Genomic DNA, 23232 nt, shown 5'->3' with positions numbered 1-23232 from the left:
TTAATATCCAAGTCAAACTTGGCTTCACATTAAGAATCTCGGGCTTAATACCAGCTGGTAAAACAAAGCTGGTATTAACCCCTTATTACCCAGCGTGCCACCTGACACCATGTCCACTGAAAGAGTTGGATACAGCGCCAAAAGATGGCGCTTCTATGAAAGCACCATTTTCTGGGGCAGCTGCAGACTGCAATACACAGCGGGTGGCCCAGAAAGCTTGGGCCACTCAGCATTGCGGCTTCCAGTCCCCAGCTGTCTGGTTGTACCTGGCTGGACACAAAAATTGGGCTAAGCCCATGGAATTTTTTTTTATTTTTTTGGCAAAAAAACTCAAGAAAAAAGGGCTTAACTGGATTTTTCATTGCCAGTGAAGGTAACACCAAGCAGGAGGGGTTATCAGCCAGTAGCTGTTTAAGTTACCCTAGCAATATAAAATGCAGCGAGAGCCTAAGCATTTTTTTTACCCCTAACCCTTTTGGGTTATGTGTTTGTTTTTTTTGTTCTTTTTTTAATGAATTAAAAAAAAAATCGACATGGGCTTCGCCATATTTTTGTATGCCAGCCAGGTACAGCAGGCAGGTACGGGTGGCCTCCAACCCCCAGCTGCCTATTTGTACCCAGCTGGGAACCAAAAATATAGGGAAGCCCTTTTTTTAATTATTTCATGAATTTCATAAAATAATAATAAAAAAAAACGACATGGGCTTCGCCCAATTAATGTGTCCAGCCAGGTACAACTAGGCAGCTGGGGACTGGAATCCGCAGTACAGGGTGGCCCAAGCTTTCTGGGCCCCCCCCCACTGCGAATTGCAGTCCGCAGCTGCCCCAGAAAATGGCGCATTCATAGGAAGCGCCATCTTCTGGTGCTGTATCCAACTCTTCCAGCGGCCCTGGTATCGGGTGGCTCACTGGGTAATAATGGGGTTAGGGACAGCTTTGTATTATCAGCTGACCCTAAGCCTGAAATTCATGGTGTCACACCAATATTAGACATAGCCGCCATGAATTTCTAGTAAAGATAAAAAAAACACAACACAGAGAAAAATATTTTTTATTAGAAATAAAACACAACACAATTAGTGACTCCATCTTTATTGAACTAAAGAACCCCCCTCCGCCGTAGTCCTGGGTCGAGGGTCCCGCGGTGTCCAATCCGGATCCAATATCATCTGATTGAAAGGCAAACTGATCAGATGATGACACATCATCTGATCGGTTTGCCTTCTGATCAGATGATATTGGATTCAGGTCTTTGAACCTGACACAGGTTCAAGGACCTGAAACAGATTACACATCAGCTGATTGTCTAAAAGTCCCATGGGCTCCAGGACCCGCTGGTAAGCAGCTGATGCTATCACCCGATCGTTTACGTCCAGGGAAGATCAGCTGATTCATCATCTGTTTATTAAAAAGCCGGCAGGCTTTTCACCGATGGACGTAATCAGCTGCTTACCGGCGGGTCCTGGAGCCCATGGGACGTGACCCAGGAGACTGCAGAGAGGTGAGTAAGGTGAAGAGTTAATTCCAGCGGCGGATCTCCAGGAAACCTTGGTGATCCTCCTACATGAACTGTATTCACCTTGTGACATCGCTGGACCTCCCTGTAGAGTGGTGTTGGTAAAACACTGCAAGAACACTGAATGTCTGGTGCACAGCACAAGGTGAACACAGTTCATTCAGGAGGATCACGGGGTTTTTCGGGGTTCACCTTGACGTCAGCGGGGGTTGCCTGCATTTATGTAGCATAGGCTGTGCATCGGGCATTCAGTATTCTTGCGGTGTTTTACCGCGACATCTCTTTGCAGGGAAGTCCGGTGATGTCAGGAGGTGAATTCAATTCATGCCGGAGAATTACCGGGGGCTTTCCTGGAGATCCCCCGCTGGGATGAACTATTCACCTTGTGACGTCAGCGGGGGTCCCTGCATTGTTTACTGCCACACGTCGCTGCAGAGAAGTTCCGGATGTCACAAGGTGAATACAATTCATGCAGGGGGATTACCGAGCAATGCCCCCCGCATTCCTGGAGATCCCCGCTGGGATGAACTCTTTACATTGTGACATCAGCGGCGGTCCCTGCATTGTTTACCGCGACACCTCGCTGTATAAGTTCGGGGATGTCAGGAGGTGAATACAATTCATGCAGGAGGATTACTAGGGTATTTCCTGGAGATCCCCCGCTGTGATGAACTCTTTACCTTGTGACGTCAGCGGGGGTCCCTGCAGAGGTGTCGCGCTAAACAATGGGAGATAAGATAACAGCTGCCAACGCTGGCTATGTGGCTTTCTTCTATGAAGGAATCTACATAGCCATAGCTTTCTTTTCTCCCTAAAAACGCCCAAACGCATAAAATATAAAGCAACGTGGGCATTACACATGCGTTTTTTCTTGCTTTTTTCCCTGACTCCATTGAAGTCAATTGGGGAAAAAAGCAGGAAAAAACGCTAAAACAATTGACATGTTGCTTCTTTTTTCAGCAAGAAAAAAAGCAACTGAAAAAGAAGCAACGTGGGCACAGCAAGTCCTGATTCTCATAGACTTTGCTGGGATGCTTTTTCCTTGCTTTTATTGATTAAAAAAAGCAATGAAAAACGCTAGAAAAAACGCTGTAAAAACGCCCTGTGGGCACAGGGCCGTCATAGTGATTATTTATTTATTTTTTTCCAATGAAACTGATTGATGCTATTGTGTCTTAGGCTATGTGCCCACGGTGCTTTTTTTTCAGCACAAAAAAAAGCAGCTTTTTTCTGTGCTTCTTTTCATGCTTTCATGCTTTTTCATGCTTCTTTTCATGCTTTCATGCTTTTTTTCTTGCTTCTTTTCATGCTTTTTTTCTTGCTTTTTTTCATGCTTTTTTTCATGCTTCTTTTAATGCTTCTTTTCATGCTTTTTTCCTGCTTTTTTTCATGCTTTCATGCTTTTTTTTCCTGCTTTTTTCATGCTTCTTTTCATGTTTTTTTTGTTACTATTGAATGCTTGTTTCAGCTCATTAAAGTTGGATATGAAAAAAAAGGTGTTCTGATATCATTTCCTTCTTCAACCCATTTTCTTCAATCTCCATTTTGGAATAAAAGTGACAGGAAAATGATGATCCATTATATCGTTTACCGGCGCCGGTATTCACCAGCTCATGCAGATATATAGCGGCGCCGGGAATCAGGTACTCAGAGATCACTGTTGCTATAGTAACTCCCTCATTAGGTTACTATGGCAACGGTGGCAGCGGTGATGTCACTGCTTACCAACCCGCAGTCTCTGCTCACTCATTGAGTGATTAGACAGCACGAGGAGCAGAAGCGTTCTTCCTCCCCCGTGCTTTCTGATGTAGCAGAGCTAGATCGGTGACAGAAGACCAGGATCGAGGAGGGGTGAGAGGGAGTAATAAAGATGGAGTCCCTAACTATGTCTGTGTATTTATTTCTAATAAAGTATTTTTTCTGTGTGGTGTCTTTTTTTAACCCTTTATTGGAGATTCTAAATGGCCGGGTCAAACTTGGCCTGACATTAAGAATCTCGGACTTAATACCAGCTGGTAAAACAAAGCTGGTATTAACCCCTTTTTACCCAGCGTGCGACCCGACACCAGGTCCGCTGGGAGCGTTGGACACAGTGCCAAAAGATGGCACTTCTATGAAAGCACCATTTTCTGGGGCAGCTGCAGACTGCAATACGCAGCAGGGGGCCCAGAAAGCTTGGGCCACTCTGCGCTGCAGATTCCAGTCCCTAGCTGTCTGGTTGTACCTGGCTGGACACAAAAATTGGACGAAGCCCACGTCATTTTTTTTAGAGTTTTGGCAAAAAAACTCAAGGAAAAAGGGCTTCCCTAGATTTTCCATTGCCAATGAAGGTAACACAAAGCAATAAGGGTTAGCAGCTAGTAGCTGTTTGGGTTACCCTTAGCTAGCAATAGAAAATGCAGCGGGAACCTACGCATTTTTTTTCTTTACCCCTAACCCTTTTGGGTTATCTGTTTGTTTTTTTTATTTTTTTTAAATAAATTTAAAAAGATAATAAAACCAAAAAATCGACATGGGTTTCACCATATTTTTGTATGCCAGCCAGGTACAGGCTGCTCCCAACCCCTAGCTGCCTATTTGTACCCAGCTGGGAACCAAAAATATAAGGAAGCCCTTCTTTTTATTTCATAAATTTCATAAAATAATTAAAAAAAACAAAACGACGTGGGCTTCACCCAATTTATGTGTCCAGCCAGGTACAACTAGGCAGCTGGGGACTGGAATCCGCAGCACAGGGTGGCCCAAGCTTTCTGGGCCCCCCCACGCTGCGAATTGCAGTCCGCAGCCACCCCAGAAAATGGCGCGTTCATAGGAAGCGCCATCTTCTGGTGCTGTATCCAACTCTTCCAGTGGCCCTGGTATCGGGTGGCTCGCTGGGTAATAATGGGATTAGGACCAGCTTTGTATTATCAGCTGGGCCTAAGCCTGAAATTCATGGTGTCACGCCAATATTAGACATAGCCACCATGAATTTCTAGTAAAGATAATAAAAAACACAACACACAGAAAAATATTTTTTATTAGAAATAAAACACAACACAATTAGTGACTCCATCTTTATTGAACTAAAGAACTCCCCTCCGCCGTAGTCCTGGGTCGAGGGTCCCGCGGTGTCCAATCCGGATCCAATATCATCTGATCAGAAGGCAAACTGATCAGATGATGACATCATCTGATCGGTTTGCCTTCTGATCAGATGATATTGGATTCAGGTCTTTGAACCTGACACAGGTTCAAGGACCTGAATCAGATTACACATCAGCTGATTGTTTAAAAGTCCCATGGGCTCCAGGACCCGCTGGTAAGCAGCTGATGCTGTCACCTGATAGCATCATCCGATCGTTTAAGTTCAGCGAAGATCAGCTGATTCATCATCTGCTTGTTAAAAAGCCGGCAGCCTTTTCACCGCTGGAGGTAAACAATCAGCTGCTTACCGGCGGTCCTGGAGCCCATCGGACGTGACCCAGGAGTCTGCAGAGAGGTGAGTAAGGTGAAGAAATCATCCCAGCGGCGGATCTCCAAGAAACCCCGGTGATCCTCCTACATGAACTGTATTCGCCGCTCTCAGCTGTCAGTGCTGGCTCCCTGCACACGTAGCAGAGTACACATCGGGTAATTATCCCAATGTGTACTGTGGCTAGGAGTGCAGGGAACAGGGAGCCGGCACTTGCAGTGTGAGAGCAGCGGACGCTGGTAACGAAGGTAAATATCGGGTAACCAAGGGAAGGACTTCTTGTTTACCCGATGTTTACCGTGGTTACCAGCGTCCGCAGAAGCCGGCTCCCTGCTGCCTGCACACGTAGCAGAGTACACATCGGGTAATTAACCCGATGTGTACTGTGGCTAGGTGTGCAGGGAGCCAGCGCTAAGCGGTGTGCGCTGGTAACCAAGGTAAATATCGGGTTGGTTACCCGATATTTACCTTAGTTACCAAGCGCAGCATCGCTTCCACGCGTCGCTGCTGGCTGGGGGCTGGTCACTGGTTGCTGGTGAGATCTACCTGTGTGACAGCTCACCAGCAACCCGTGTAGCGACGCTCCAGCGATCCCTGCCAGGTCAGGTTGCTGGTGGGATCGCTGGAGCGTGGCTTTACTGTGGGATTTCCTGGAGATCCCCCACTGGGATGAACTCCCTTTTCCCTACTCCATTGAAGTCAATTGGGGAAAAAAGCAGGGAAAAACGCTAAAACAATTGACATGTTGCTTCTTTTTTCAGCAAGAAAAAAAGCAACTGAAAAAGAAGCAACGTGGGCACAGCAAGTCCCGATTCTCATAGACTTTGCTGGGATGCTTTTTCCTTGCTTTTATTAATTAAAAAAAGCAATGAAAAACGCTAGAAAAAACGCTATAAAAACGCCCTGTGGGCACAAGGCCTTAGGGTTCTTTGGATCACTGAAATCAATTTCAGATACCTGTGATAATTAGTTTGCCAGGTGAGCCCAATGAAAGGAAAACTGGATGTTAAACAATATTAAGCAGCCACAGTTTTCAAGTAACATGGGAAAGAAAAAGGATCTCTCTGCTGCCGAAAAGTATCAAGGGATGAAAAAATTAGATATTTCACGAAAACTTAAGCGTGATCATTGTACTGTGAAGAGATTTCTGGCTGATTCAGAGCAAATGTGTGTTCGTGCTGATAAAGGCAGAATGAGGAAGGTTTCTGCCAGGCAAGTCCATCGGATTAAGAGAGCAGCTGCTAAAAAGCCATTGCAAACCAGCAAACAGATATTTAAAGCTGCTGGTGCTTGTGGAGTCCCTCAAATTCAAGGTGTAGGGTCCATCAAAGGTTTTCTGTGGTGCATAAACCTACTATTCGGCCACCCCTAACCAGTGCTCACAAGCAGAAATGGTTGCTCTGGGCCCAGACATACATGAAAACTAATTTTCAAGCAGTCTTGTTTACTGCTGAGTGTTGAGCAACCCTTCATGGTCCAATTGGATGGAGTAGTGGATGGGTGGTGGATGGCCACATTCACAACAAGGCTGTGACGTCAGCAAGGAGGTGGAGGAGTCATGTTTTGGGCCAGAATCATGGGGAGACATCTGGTAGGCCTCTTTAGGATTCCTGGAGGTGTAAAAGTGACCTCTGCAAAGTATATAGAGTTTCTGACTGACAACTTTCTTCCATGGTACAAAAAGCAGAAATGTGCCTTCTGGAGCAAAATCATCTCATCTCATGCTGCAAAGAATACCTGTGTCATTGGTAGAGATGAGCCACCCCCCTGGAGTTCGAGTTCGGTTCGTCGAACGGTTCCCCGTTCGATGAACCGTTCGACGAACCGTTCGACGAACCTCTCAAACCCCATTGAAACAATGGGAGGCAATCACGAACACCTAAAAACACCCTCAAAGGTGTCCAAAAGGTGACAACTCCCAAGACAACACAAACAAATGGGAAAGTGACAAGGACATATACTCCTGCGAAAACAAAACAGCTGGACGAAGAAAAAGAGGACGAGGCACAGATATAGGCATGGCATACCCTTCCAAAATCATGTAAAACACAGCAAGCGGACTCCAAGCAGAGTCTCCCTTTTTATTCCAAAAATTGGGCCACACAGACACACCTTCAGTGGCAGCACCTGTGCACCTGTTGTACACTTCACAGGTAGATTTGCATCAAGCACATTCAAAAATATGCCAGCCTTAGCTGTCCTAAGGATGACACAGGGCTAGGTAGCAAAGTCTTTGCTGAACCATGACTTGTTCATCTTGGCTCGTTTTTAAAAACACAGCAGGGGGACTCCAAGCAGAGTCGCCCTTTTTTCCAAAAATTGGGCCACACAGATACCCCTTCTGTGGCAGCACTTGTGCCCCGTTTGCAAACTTGACAGGTACATTTGCATCAAGCACATTCAAAAATACGCCAGCCCGAGCTGTCCCCGGGATGACACCGGGGTAGTTAGCAAAGTCTTTGCTGATCCCAGATCTGTTTATCTTAGATCATTTTTAAAAGCAATGCAAGCAAGCAGACTCCAAGCACAGTTTCCTTTATTTCCAAAAATTGGGCCCCACAGACAACACTTCAGTGGCATCACTTGTGCCCCATTTGCAAACTTGACAGGTACATTTGCATCAAGCACATTCCAAAATACGCCAGCCTTAGCTGTCCCCAGGATGACACCGGGGTAGGAAGCAAAGTCTTTGCTGAACCATGACTTGTTCATCTTGGCTCGTTTTTAAAAACACAGCAGGGGGACTCCAAGCAGAGTTGCTCTTTTATCCAAAAATTGGGCCACACAGACACCCCTTCAGTGGCATCACTTGTGCCGCATTTGCAAATTTGACAGGTAGAGTTGCATCAAGCACATTCCAAATCCACAAGCCTTTACTCTCCCCAGGATGACACAGGGGTAGTAAAGTCCTTGCGGATCCATGACTTGTTCATCTTGATGAACGTTAGTCTGTCCAATAGAGATGAGCGAACCGGCCGTGGTTCAGCTCGAGTTCAGTTCGTCGAACGGAGGTCTCGTTCGAGTTCAGTTCGGCGAACGTTCGACGAACCGAACTCGAACCAATAGGATATAATGGGAGGCAATCACAAACACATAAAAACGCATTATAAATGTACACATACATTTAATAAACATTGCCATAACACTTACCGGTTCCCGCGATCCCTCCTGCACTCTGTCTCCTGCCGCTATTCCATCCGATGATCGCTGAATCCTCCCGGTGACCAGCACTGCCAGCAGTGATGCAGGACCTATCGTGACGTCAAAATAGCCATGTGACCAGTCACGTGGCTATTATCTCATTGGCTACAGACTGGTCACATGGCTTTGACGTCATGTCCTGTCCTAGGTCCTGTCATTGCACTCTCCGGTACACGGTGCACATTTGTGTATCGCCGTGTACCGGCGACATGCTCTAGCACACGGTCGACTCCCCGTTCCGTTAGGGACCGGCTGAAACAACCGGTCATTAACGGAGATCACCGTTGCCATAGCAACGCAGTTAGCGGTGACGTCACCGCTAACCGCGGCTCCGGGAATCACATGACGGAGCACCGTTGCTATGGTTACGCGTCTGTCAGCGTTACCGCTGTTACCGCTAACAGCCAGCAGCACTGATCTCTCACGGAGTGAAGGCTGCACGCTGCTTCCCATGCAGCCTTCACGGAGTGAAGGCTGCACGGGAAGCAGCGTCTTCTCCCATGAAGCAGTGATGGAGCAGAACTGCATTTGTTGAACGAGAAAGACAGAAGACCATGGATCGTGGAGGGCTGACAGGGGGTAATAAAGATGGAGTCTCTAATGTGTCTGTGTATTTATTTCTATTAAAGTATTTTTTCTCTGTGTGGTGTCTTTTTTAACCCTTTATTGGAGATTCTTAATGGCCGGGTCAAACGTGCCTGACATTAAGAATCTCTGGCTTAATACTAGCTAGTAAAACAAAGCTAGTATTAACTCAATATTACCCAACAAGCCACCCAGCTTCAGGGCTGTTGGAAGAGTTGGATACAGCGCCAGATGATGGCGCTTCTATGAAAGCGCCATTTTCTGGGGCGGCTGCGGACTGCAATTCGCAGCAAAGGCGCCCAGAAACCTCGGGCTAACCTGTGCTGCGGATTCCAATACCCAGCTGCCTAGTTGTACCTGGCTGAACACAAAAATGGGGCGAAGCCCACGTCATTTGTTTTTTAATTATTTCAGGAAATAAGTGAAATAAATAAAAAAACGGGCTTCCCTATATTTTTGGTTCCCAGCCGGGTACAAATAGGCAACTGGGGGTTGGAGGCAGCCCGTGGCTGCCTGCTGTACCTGGCTAGCATACAAAAATATGGCGAAGCCCACGTCATTTTTTTGGTGGGCAAAAAACTTCTGCATACAGTCCTGGATGGATTATGCTGAGCCTTGTAGTTCTGCAGCTGCTGTCTGCTCTTCTCCATACAGACAGACAGCAGCTGCAGAACTACAAGGCTCAGCATACTCCATCCTGGACTGTATGCAGACGTTTTTTGCCCCCTGAAAAAATTATGTGGGCTTCGCCATATTTTTGTATGCTAGCCAGATACAGCAGGCAGGTACGGCTGCCCCCAACCCCCAGTTGCCTATTTGTACCCGGCTGGGAACCAAAAATAAAGGGAAGCCCTTTTTTATTATTTCATGAATTTCATGAAATAATTAGAAATCAAATGACGTAGGCTTCGCCCCATTTTTGTGTCCAGCCAGGTACAACTAGGCAGCTGGGGATTGGAATCCGCAGCACAGGTTGGCCTGAGCTTTCTGGGCCCCACTGCTGCGAATTGCAGTCTGCAGCCACCTCAGAAAATGGCACTTTCATAGAAGCGCCATCTTCTGGCGCTGTATCCAACTCTTCCAGCACCTGCCTGCTATACCTGGCTAGCATACAAAAATATGGCGAAGCTCACGTCCTTTTTTTGTAGTTTTTTGGCAAAAAAAATAAAAAATGGTTCCCTGGATTTTCCATTGCCAGTGAAGGTAACACCAAGCAGTGGGGGTTAGCAGCCAGTAGCTGCTTGGATTACCCTTAGCTAGCAATACAAAAAATGCAGCGGGAGCCCATATATATTTTTTTAATTATTTATTTAAATAACTAAAAACAAAATGGGCTTCTCTGTATTTTGATTGCTGTAAAAATAAATCTTTAAAAAAAATGACGTAGCGCTCCACGGTATTTTTGATTCTCAGCGCAGATAAAGCAGACAGCTATGGGTTGCCACCCCCATCTGCCTGCCGTTACCTTGGTTGGCAATCAAAATACAGGGAAGCCCATTAATTTTTTCTATTTAAAAAATAGTTAAAAAAAAAATGACGTTGGGTCCCCCCATTTTTGATAGCCAGCTATGGTAAAGCAGACGGCTGTAGCCTGAAAACCACAGCTGGCAGCTTTACTGTGGTTGGGGATCCAATGTGGAGGTCCCCCCAGGCTCTTTTTTTTATAATTATTTTATAAATATTAATAATTACACAAAAAAAGGAGGGTCCCCCCCCAAATTGGATCACCAGCCAAGGTAAAACGGACAGCTGTGGTCTGGTATTCTCATGGTGGGAAGGTCCATAGATTTTGGGCCTTCACAGCCTAAAAATAGCAGGCCGCAGGCACCCCAGACGTGGCGCATCCAATAGATGCGCCAATCCTGGCGCTTCATCCTAGCTCATCCCGTGCCCTGGTGCAGTGGCAAACGGGGTAATAAATGGGGTTGATACTAGTTGTAAAGTCACCTGAGATCAAGCTCAGCAGTTTGTGATGTCATGGCGTCTATTAGATACCCAACATCATAAACTGTCAGTACTAACAAAAAAAAAAAAAATCGACAAAAGAAATTTATTTGAAAAAACAGTCCCCAAAACATTTCCTCTTTCACCAATTTATTGTAAGAAAAAAAAAAAGGGGGTCCCACGATGACTCTGGACCCTCTAGAATATGGGGGGGAGACACTCAGGGAACGTATCACCCATTTTCTAGGAGTGCAGACCCTTTATGTGAGGAATGTGGGTGCAATGAATCTGCACTCACTCTCCCCGGGTCCACAGCAGCAGAGTCCATGTCGTAATGGTTGCTACCAAAGCTGCAATGCCCTGCTCATGAGGTAAGGGCATGCCTAATCAGGAGAACTATTCTACATTTCCAAATATTGGTATTTGCTGATATTATTGCTATTCCACCTACTATATATTGGGGATAGGATCTTGGAGATGGAATACCCCTTTAAGTCCAGTTATCCAGCTGAATGAATACTTAACAACAGAGCTCGCTATTTAGATGTGTTTTCTTGTGGCGTATAACGGACTCTCATGTTTGGTAGTCGTTCAGCAGGGAAACTATAAAAGCAAATCCCTCCATTTGGAAATGTAGTATATAGCTCTCCTGATCAACTATGTTCCTTACCTCATGAGCAGGGCATTGTAGTAATAATAATAATTTATTCATTTATATAGCGTTATTAATTCCATAGCGCTGTATGTCTTTGGAGTGTGGGAGGAAACCGGAGTACCTGGAGGAAACCCACGCAAACACGGGGAGAACATACAAACTCCTTGCAGATGGTGTCCTTGGTGAGAATTGAACCCAGGACCTCAGCGCTGCAAGACTGCAGTACTAATCACTGAGCCACCGTGCCGCCCATTTAGCTTACAGATGCATAACCACCACTCACTGTGTCTGAACACAGGAAGCTGAGCTGACAGCCGCTCTGTGCATGCGGCAGCGTCTATTGTGAAGGAGAGGGCCGTGGGGGGATCAACGCTGCACAGGTACCGTGGGACACCGGGGAACACCGGTGGGGTTATAGGGGGTGACCTGGCAGGGTCTGAGAAGGAGTTTTCTGTCGCATGTGTCATGGCACATGCGACAGAAATCAGAAGAGTAGGGTGAATGCGGCCGGTGCGCTGCTGTGCGCGTGGCCATCTTGGATTTCTGGGAGGGCATCAGGGGGGGCACTTTGGCGACACCGGGGGACCGGGGAGGAGATTTATCATGTTTGTTCATGCCAGATGGGAGATAAATAATTTTTTAACGGCGCTGTCATTTACTGTAACGTGATCATCGGTGTACGGTGTATACCTGTGATCACGTGAGCGGGGACCGGAAAAACCGTCCTGAATCATGATCTCCAGGGTCTCAGCTAGCCCTGAAACCCCGGAGATTTTCTGACGCTGGGGGGCACTATTCACTTATTTCTGCCTGCTGTTTATAAACGGCAGATCAGAATAAGGCTACATTAACACGACCGATCCATTTTTGCGGTCTGCAAAAAACAGTCCGTTTTTTTTCACGGGTGCATCCGTGTGGCATCCGTTTCCGTTCCGTAGACGGTCCGTATGTCATCTGTTTGTCATCCGTGTGCCTTCCTTTTTTTTTGTGTACTGCAAAAAACTGAAGGAGGGAAAATACATAAATTTACCCAGGATCCATAGCTTCAACCTACATGAGGCGGTCACATGTTCACTCCAGTGCCATTTTCTACTGCTTTTCACAGCGTAGAGCGCTCTGGTGATTTTATTGTACTTGTACACTTCATATCAGTCTATTCTGTCATTATAATGGCAGAAAGACAAATATTGTCCCACTCTCCTTCATTTTGTAATTTTGCACCCTTTGGTGCCTTTCATGTGGCACTAAGGGGTGCTTAGCTTTGTATTTAGCCAAAAAAAATGAAAAAAAAAATGACGTAGGGATCCCCCTATTTTTGTAGCCAGCTAGGGTAAAGCAGACAGCTGCAGCCTGCAGACCACAGCTGGCAGCCTCACCTTGGCTGGTAATCCAAAACTGAGGGCACCCCACGCTGTTATTTTAAATTAAATAAATAATTAAAAAAAAACAACACGTAGGGGTCCCCCCAAAATTGGATCACCAGCCAAGGTAAAGCAGACAGCTGGGGTCTGATATTCTCAGACTAGGGAGGTCCATGGTTATTGGACTCTCCCCAGCCTAAAAATTGCAGGCCGCAGCCGCCCCAGAAGTGGCGCATCCATTAGATGTGCCAATCCTGGTGCTTCGCCCCAGCTCATCCCGTGCCCTGGTGCGGTGGCAAACGGGGTAATATATGGGGTTAATACCAGATGTGTAAGGTCACCTGGCATCAAGCCCTGGGGTTGGTGAGGTCAGGCGTCTATCAGATACCCGACATCACCAACCCAGTCAGTAATAAAAAAAAATAGACGACAAACACATTTTTATTTGAAAAAACACTCCCCAATACATTCCCTCTTTAACCAATTTATTAGAAAGAAAAACAAATCCAGGTCTGGTGTAATCCAAGGGGTTGCCATGACGATCCACACTGTCCCAGTCAATGAAGAGTAGGATGTTCCCCACTGGCTGGGAGAGCAGTGCAGTGACCTGAGCTAACATCAATGGGTCAGCCCAGGTCACTGCAGGGGATGACAAGTGCTGCTGTCAGCGAGGTACATTACCTGCGCTGATCTCCTGCACTGCTGACAGCACCTGTCACTGAGTTCAATGATCGCCGCCTTCACAGCCAAGTATCGCGAGTGGCCTGTGACGTCACCGCTAGTCAGTCTCGGGTGGAAGTGAGAGAAGGTGATGTGACAAGCGGCGGCCATGGAGGACAGTGACAGTGCTGAGGTCGGGACTTCATCACCGCAGGTAAGCCGAGCGGGACCATGTGTGCAGAGTGCAGGTGGGCTGAGCCATGTGTGCTGGCGGCGGAGTGCGAAGTGGGTGGCGCTGAGGACGTCAGTGTCGTGGACTGTTTGGCTGGGGACAAGTGAGTGTGTGTGTGTGTGTGTACATGCCGCGTGCAGGAGGGGGCGGAGTGAGCTGAGCGGGGAAGTGTGGGCTTCCTGCACGTAACTAGGATAAACATCGGGTTACTAACCAAAGCGCTTTGCTTGGATACCCGATGTTTATCTTGGTTACCAGCTTCTGGCAGGCTGCCAGCGATGGCTCCTGCACACTGTAGCTGTAAAAAGCCCTGCTTTTTGCTGCTAGAACCGTTCTCGAACGTATCTTGAACAATCGAGCTTTAGCAAATAGCTCGAGTTCTAGTTCGATCTAGAACAGCCCCCAAAATTACTCGAGCCGCGAACTGGAGAACCTCGAACCGCGCTCAACTCTACTGTCCACATTGTCACTGGACAGACGCGTGCGCTTATCTGTCAGCACACACCCAGCAGCACTGAAGACACGTTCTGAGACAACACTGGCAGCTGGACACGACAAGCTCTCCAAGGCGTAAGAGGAGAGTTAAGGCCATTTTTCAAGATTTGAAGCCCAAAATGAGCAAGGCTCCAGTTTCAAAGTCATGGCATCGATGTTCATTTGGAGATACTCCTGTATCATTCTCTGCAGCCGTTGACTATGTGTCAGACTTCTTGTCTCTGTTGGCCTTGCAAAGGATGGTCTAAAAAAATTATGAAACGATTCAATAAAATTGCTGTTACCAGCACCAGATACGGTGTTGCTGGTACGGTTAGACTGTTGATGACGAGACAGTCCCATGTTTGTCAAGTTACAACTGGGAGATTGACTCCATGCACCACTGAGGTTTGGTGGAAAAGCCGAGCTAAGATTGAGTAACAGCTTCTGCTGATACTCCTGCATACGTGCGTCCCTTTCTATGGCTGGAATTATTTCACAAAATTTGGACTTGTACCGGGGATCTAATAGTGTGGCAAGCCAGTAGTCATCATCACTTCTAATTTTGACAATCCGAGGTTCATGTTGTATTTAGTGCAGCAAGAAGGCGCTCATGTGTCTTGCGCATCCATGCGGACCAAGTCCTTGCTGTGTTTGTGGCATAGAGGTGCTACCCGTTCTTTCTTCCTCTGACATCTCCCCCCAACCTCTTTCAACTGAAATTTGACCAAGGTCTCCCTCATCTGCTGAGTCTTCCATCTCCATGGACAGTTCGTCCTCCATTTCTTCATGTTCTCCTGCACCTTCCTTAACATTTTGCCTGCTTTAATGCGCCCTTGTTAATCCCTCTCTCCAATCGTCCCATACCTGCCGCCTTGGTGATGCTGAACGTCTGGACCTTAGTGATGTTGTTATCCCTTGCGCATATGAATCCTCCTGTACTTCCTATTCCTGTTCGATTTCTAGTGAAAGCTGCAGTAGCGATTATTATCGCTACGGCAGCTTTACACGCACATACCTGCCGTGCGACGTCCCTCTGGCCGGCGACCCGCCTCTTCCTTAGGGGGCGGGTCGTGCGGCGTCACAGTGACGTCACACGGCAGGGGGCCAATTGAAGCAGAGGGGCGGAGATGAGCAGGATGTAAACATCCCGCCCACCTCCGTCCTTCTCATTGCAGCCGGCGGCAGGTAAGGAGATGTTCCTCGCTCCTGCGGCTTCACACACAGCGATGTGTGCTGCCGCAGCAACAAGGAACAACATCGTACCTGTCGCACCATCGGCATTATGGAAATGTCGGAGGCTGCAGCGATGATATGATAACGACGCTTTTGCGCTCGTTCATCGTATCAAAAAGGTTTTACACGTTGCAAAGCCGCCCTTATTTCCAAGACATTTCAAGCTAAAGACCGCCTGATGCCGTTGCGCTCTGCTGCCAGCATAGTAAGGAGGTGTGCGTGATTCCTTGTGCGCAGTTACAAAGCTGATGGCCTGACCAGGCAGGCTTGGGGCGGAGGTGGAGGACCCAGACGAGGTTGAGGAGGCAGAAGCAGTTGAGGAACTTCTACATACAGAGGATTGACGCACAACTCGTGGGGACGGCAAGACTTGTTCAGCAGACCCTTCTCCATCTATCACCATAGTTACCCAGTGCCCAGTCAGTGACACGTAACGCCCCTGTCCATGCTTACTAGTCCAAGTATCGGTAGTGAAATGCACCCGGTCACACACAGAGTTCCTCAAGGAAGCAGTGATGTTGTGTGCGACATGCTGGTGTAGCGCAGGCACACCTTTCTTAGAGAAGTATTGGCGACTGGGCATCTGGTACTGGGGCACAGCGACGGACATAAGGTCTCGAAAATCCTGTGTGTCCACCAGACGGAAAGGCAGCATTTCGGTAGCCAAGAGCTTACAATAGAAAAAAGTCAACCTCTTAGCTTTGTCATGAGTCGGAGGAAATGGCCTTATATTTGTCCACATCTGAGGGACAGAGATCTAGCTGCTGTGTGTAGACGGTGGTGAGTTGTGTGTCCCTGGAAAAATACAGGTTTGTGAGGAAAGTGCAGGCGGAGACATGATGTTGCCTCCATCCAAAATTGGTGCTATCGATGTCTGAGAGAGCTGTACACCCGCACTAGTTTCCCCTTCCAAACCAACTGACGACCTACCAAGCAAACTGCCTGTTGCGGTTACAGTGGTGGAAGGAGTGCATGGAAAACCAGGTATGACAGCTGTCCCCACAGTCATAGAAGATGAAGAGCGCGCGGATGCACTGGAAGGGGCAGGTGGTGGTTGGCCTGCTATGCTAGGCCGCATTGCAGCACAGTGAGCTTCCCACTGAGAATTAAGCTTGGTATTCATGTGACGATTCATGGAAGAAGTTGTCAAACTGGTGAGCTTTTTGAATCTACTTATAGATTCCCGACAAATTTTACAGATCACATGATTTGGGAGATCCTTTGCAAGGTCAAAAAAGGACCAGGCTAGGCATGGCTTAGAGGACATGCGACCTGCAAAGCCACCCCGACTTGTACTCAGAGGCAGAGTGGTGGCTGAGGATGCAGTTGTAGACGTGCTACCAGTACTCCGACTCTGTCCAGGAAGGTGCAAGATAACTTCGTCGTCAGATGCATCCTCCTCCACCACCTCTGTTGACCTCCTCAAGTGCCTGACTGTGGGTTGACAGTAAGTGGGATCTAGAACTTCATCATCCAGCGTTGTGTTTGCACTCCCCTCGCCCTCAGACCTAGCCTCTTCCTGCCCTGACCGAACATTTAAGTTGTCATCCCAATCTGGTATCTGCGTCTCATCGTCATCAGTATGTTCCTCATTGTCTCCACCAACAGGTGTTACAGTTTGTGAATGAGGGTCTACATTATGCTCAGAAAGTTAGTCATCAGGGCCTGAATCTGAGTCACAAAGCTTCTGGGCATCACTGCAGACCATTTCCTGGTCTGTACTCACTGTAGCTTGGGAGCAGACTTCTGATTCCCAGGCTATAGTGTGACTGAACACTCAGCCATCTCTGTTACACCATACTGTGCAGGTCGAGTGGAGACTTGAGAGCTAGGAGAAAGCAAGTGTAATTGGGATGACAACTCAGAGGACTGTTTTTTTTTATGTGGTAGTTGAGGTGGAGGAAAGGTTACTTGTTGGAGCATTAGAGATCCATTCAAGCATGTTCTTTTTTTTTGTGCATCATCTACCATTCTTACAGTTGTTCGGGTCCGTAAAAAAGGGAGCACATCGGATTGTCCACGGAAAGTAGTAGACATCTTACTTTTGCTGGAAGATGGCCAATCTTCAGCAGATGTTAATGTAGCTTTGCCACCATCCCCACAGTCACAAACTTTTTTTTCTTTTCCAAAACGCCTGTTCCTCCCCTTTCCACAAGTATCTGTCCTTTTGCCACTCATTTTTTTAGCGACAAGATTAGCAACTTAAAATGTGGTAGCAAAAATTGAGAGGTGGTGTAGATTGCAGAGGTGGTCTAGCTTTATTGACAGCTGAGGAACCTACACTGTCTATCCCTAACAATGCAACTATGGCCCTAAAACTGGCAGCACTGTTTGCTATTAAAATGACGTAGCAAAATGTGCATGAGGGTTAAATGCAGAGGTGGTGGGACTTGCTTGGCACAAGTGGGAAACTAAATTAGTATAGCAGACCCTTTGTGGATGCCACTAATTTTTAGCACTGTTTGCTATAAAAATAGTGTAGCAATATGTGCATGAGGGTTGACTGCAGAGGTGGTGGGACTTGCTTGGCACAAGGGGGACACTAAATTAGTATAGCAGACACTTTGTGGATGCCACTAATTTTCAGCACTGCTATAAAAATAGCATAGCAAAATGTGCATGAGGGTTGAATGCAGAGGTGGTGGGACTTGCTGGGCACAAGAGGGACACTAAATTACTATAGCAGACACTTTGTGGATGCCACTAATTTTCAGCACTGTTTGCTATAAAAATAGCGTAGCAAAATGTGCTTGATGGTTGAATGCAGAGGTGGTGGGACTTGCTTTGCACAAGTGGGACACTAAATTAGTATAGCAGACACTGTGGATGCCACTAATTTTCAGGACTGTTTGCTATAAAAATAGCGTAGCAAAATGTGCATGAGGGTAGAATGCAGAGGTGGTGGGACTTGCTTGGCACAAGTGGGACACTAAATTAGTATAGCAGACACTTTGTGGATGCAACTAATTTTCAGCACTGTTTGCCATAAAAATAGCATAGCAAAATGTGCATGAGGGTTAAATGCAGAGGTGGTGGGACTTGCTGGGCACAAGTGGGACACTAAATTAGTATAGCAGACACTTTGTGGATGCCACTAATTTTCAGCACTGTTTGCTATAAAAATAGCGTAGCAAAATGTGCTTGATGGTTGAATTTAGAGGTGGTGGGACTTGCTTGGCACGAGTGGGACACTAAATTAGTATAGCAGACACTTTGTGGATGCAACTAATTTTCAGCACTGTTTGCTATAAAAATAGCGTAACAAAATGTGCATGAGGGTTGAATGCAGAGGTGGTGGGACTTACTTGGCACAAGTGGGACACTAAATTAGTATAGCAGACACATTGTGAATACCACTAATTTTCAGCACTGTTTGCTATAAAAATAGCGTAGCAATATGTGCATGAGGGTAGAATGCAGAGGTGGTGGGACTTGCTTGGCACAAGTGGGACACTAAATTAGTATAGCAGACACTTTGTGGATGCAACTAATTTTCAGCACTGTTTGCCATAAAAATAGCATAGCAAAATGTGCATGAGGGTTAAATGCAGAGGTGGTGGGACTTGCTGGGCACAAGTGGGACACTAAATTATTATAGCAGACACTTTGTGGATGCCACTAATTTTCAGCACTGTTTGCTATAAAAATAGCGTAGCAAAATGTGCTTGATGGTTGAATGCAGAGGTGGTGGGACTTGCTTGGCACAAGTGGGACACTAAATTAGTATAGCAGACACTGTGGATGCCACTAATTTTCAGGACTGTTTGCTATAAAAATAGCGTAGAAAAACGTGCATGAGGGTAGAATGCAGAGGTGGTGGGACTTGCTTGGCACAAGTGGGACACTAAATTAGTATAGCAGACACTTTGTGGATGCCACTAATTTTCAGCACTGTTTGCCATAAAAATAACATAGCAAAATGTGCATGAGGGTTGAATGCAGAGGTGGTGAGACTTGCTGGGCACAAGTGGGACACTAAATTTGTATAGCAGACACTTTGTGGATGCCACTAATTTTCAGCACTGTTTGCTATAAAAATAGCGTAGCAAAATGTGCTTGATGGTTGAATGCAGAGATGGTGGGACTTGCTTGGCACAAGTGGGACACTAAATTAGTATAGCAGACACTTTGTGGATGCAACTAATTTTCAGCACTGTTTGCTATAAAAATAGCGTAGCAAAATGTGCTTGATGGTTGAATGCAGAGGTGGTGGGACTTACTTGGCACAAGTGGGACACTAAATTAGTATAGCAGACACTTTGTGGATGCCACTAATTTTCAGCACTGTTTGCTATAAAAAAAAGCATAGCAAAATGTGCATGAGAGTTGAATGCAGAGGTGGTGGGACTTGCTGGGCACAAGTGGGACACTAACTTAGTATAGCAGACACTTTGTGGATGCCACTAATTTTCAGCATTGTTTGCTATAAAAATAGCGTAGCAAAATGTGCAAGATGGTTGAATGCAGAGGTGGTGGGACTTGCTTGGCACAAGTGGGACACTAATTTAGTATAGCAGACACATTGTGGATGCCACTAATTTTCAGCACTGTTTGCTATAAAAATAACGTAGCAATATGTGCATGAGGGTTGAATTGCAGAGGTGGTGGGACTTGCTTGGCACAAGGGAGACACTAAATTAGTATAGCAGACCCTTTGTGGATGCCACTAATTTTTAGCACTGTTTGCTATAAAAATAGTGTAGCAATATGTGCATGAGGGTTGACTGCAGAGGTGGTGGGACTTGCTTGGCACAAGGGGGACACTAAATTAGTATAGCAGACACTTTGTGGATGCCACTAATTTTCAGCACTGTTTGCTATAAAAATAGCATAGCAAAATGTGCATGAGGGTTGAATGCAGAGGTGGTGGGACTTGCTGGGCACAAGTGGGACACTAAATTACTATAGCAGACACTTTGTGGATGCCACTAATTTTCAGCACTGTTTGCTATAAAAATAGCGTAGCAAAATGTGCTTGATGGTTGAATGCAGAGGTGGTGGGACTTGCTTGGCACAAGTGGGACACTAAATTAGTATAGCAGACACTGTGGATGCAACTAATTTTCAGCACTGTTTGCCATAAAAATAGCATAGCAAAATGTGCATGAGGGTTAAATGCAGAGGTGGTGGGACTTGCTGGGCACAAGTGGGACACTAAATTAGTATAGCAGACACTTTGTGGATGCCACTAATTTTCAGCACTGTTTGCTATAAAAATAGCGTAGCAAAATGTGCTTGATGGTTGAATTTAGAGGTGGTGGGACTTGCTTGGCACGAGTGGGACACTAAATTAGTATAGCAGACACTTTGTGGATGCAACTAATTTTCAGCACTGTTTGCTATAAAAATAGCGTAACAAAATGTGCATGAGGGTTGAATGCAGAGGTGGTGGGACTTACTTGGCACAAGTGGGACACTAAATTAGTATAGCAGACACATTGTGAATGCCACTAATTTTCAGCACTGTTTGCTATAAAAATAGCGTAGCAATATGTGCATGAGGGTAGAATGCAGAGGTGCTGGGACTTGCTTGGCACAAGTGGGACACTAAATTAGTATAGCAGACACTTTGTGGATGCAACTAATTTTCAGCACTGTTTGCCATAAAAATAGCATAGCAAAATGTGCATGAGGGTTAAATGCAGAGGTGGTGGGACTTGCTGGGCACAAGTGGGACACTAAATTATTATAGCAGACACTTTGTGGATGCTACTAATTTTCAGCACTGTTTGCTATAAAAATAGCGTAGCAAAATGTGCTTGATGGTTGAATGCAGAGGTGGTGGGACTTGCTTGGCACAAGTGGGACACTAAATTAGTATAGCAGACACTTTGTGGATGCCACTAATTTTCAGCACTGTTTGCTATAAAAAATAGCGTAGAAAAATGTGCATGAGGGTTGAATGCAGAGGTGGTGGGACTTGCTTGGCACAATTGGGACACTAAATTAGTATAGCAGACACTTTGTGGATGCCACTAATTTTTAGCACTGTTTGCTATAAAAATAGCATAGCAATATGTGCCTGAGGGTTGAATGCAGAGGTGGTGGGACTTGCTTGGCACAAGTGGGACACTAAATTAGTATAGCAGACACTGTGGATGCCACTAATTTTCAGGACTGTTTGCTATAAAAATAGCGTAGAAAAACGTGCATGAGGGTAGAATGCAGAGGTGGTGGGACTTGCTTGGCACAAGTGGGACACTAAATTAGTATAGCAGACACTTTGTGGATGCCACTAATTTTCAGCACTGTTTGCCATTAAAATAACATAGCAAAATGTGCATGAGGGTTGAATGCAGAGGTGGTGAGACTTGCTGGGCACAAGTGGGACACTAAATTTGTATAGCAGACACTTTGTGGATGCCACTAATTTTCAGCACTGTTTGCTATAAAAATAGCGTAGCAAAATGTGCTTGATGGTTGAATGCAGAGATGGTGGGACTTGCTTGGCACAAGTGGGACACTAAATTAGTATAGCAGACACTTTGTGGATGCAACTAATTTTCAGCACTGTTTGCTATAAAAATAGCGTAGCAAAATGTGCTTGATGGTTGAATGCAGAGGTGGTGGGACTTACTTGGCACAAGTGGGACACTAAATTAGTATAGCAGACACTTTGTGGATGCCACTAATTTTCAGCACTGTTTGCTATAAAAAAAAGCTAAATATAAAAAAAGCAACAATAAGAGGATAATGTCCTCCAAAAATCAAGTATTACTCACAGCAAGTTGGGCTGCAGTGTGTACATCGCCCTGGCCAAAAACTGATGCTCTAGCAGGATACAGCTAAACCCCCACTAAGTGGAGACATCACAGGTGCAGGAGAAGCACATCACACACACACCTTCATGGAATGGAGGGGAGGTGACTGCTAGATGATAAAACTGCACACAAGTGGCTTGCATAGAGCGCTGTTCACATGCAGATGACACAGTCACAAACCCGCAGCCTATTAGGTAACGCCCTTCTATTAGATCAGGCGGGCTGCCAAGCCGTACTCCACTGTATATCATGCACGGACAGACACTCTACAATGCAAGGCCCAACAGAAAGGGGCCTGGCTGTATCCTGTACAAACAAAAAAATATGAGGTTTTTGTTGGTATTTATGGCCATAAAACGTAAGCCTACACCCTCGTCAAGGGACCTCATGTCTGTAGGTCCCTACACTAAATATAAAAAAAGCAACAATAAGAGGATAATGTCCTCCAAAAATCAAGTATTACTCACAGCAAGTTGGGCTGCAGTGTGTACATCGCCCTGGCCAAAAACTGATGCTCTAGCAGGATACAGCTAAACCCCCACTAAGTGGAGACATCACAGGTGCAGGAGAAGCACATCACACACACACCTTCATGGAATGGAGGGGAGGTGACTGCTAGATGATAAAACTGCACACAAGTGGCTTGCATAGAGCGCTGTTCACATGCAGATGACACAGTCACAAACCCGCAGCCTATTAGGTAACGCCCTTCTATTAGATCAGGCGGGCTGCCAAGCCGTACTCCACTGTATATCATGCACGGACAGACACTCTACAATGCAAGGCCCAACAGAAAGGGGCCTGGCTGTATCCTGTACAAACAAAAAAATATGAGGTTTTTGTTGGTATTTATGGCCATAAAACGTAAGCCTACACCCTCGTCAAGGGACCTCATGTCTGTAGGTCCCTACACTAAATATAAAAAAAGCAACAATAAGAGGATAATGTCCTCCAAAAATCAAGTATTACTCACAGCAAGTTGGGCTGCAGTGTGTACATCGCCCTGGCCAAAAACTGATGCTCTAGCAGGATACAGCTAAACCCCCACTAAGTGGAGACATCACAGGTGCAGGAGAAGCACATCACACACACACCTTCATGGAATGGAGGGGAGGTGACTGCTAGATGATAAAACTGCACACAAGTGGCTTGC

Source organism: Anomaloglossus baeobatrachus, chromosome 4 (genome assembly GCF_048569485.1).
Source record: "Anomaloglossus baeobatrachus isolate aAnoBae1 chromosome 4, aAnoBae1.hap1, whole genome shotgun sequence".
NCBI classification, from domain to species: Eukaryota; Metazoa; Chordata; class Amphibia; order Anura; family Aromobatidae; genus Anomaloglossus; species Anomaloglossus baeobatrachus.
This window is presented reverse-complemented; position numbering follows the sequence as displayed.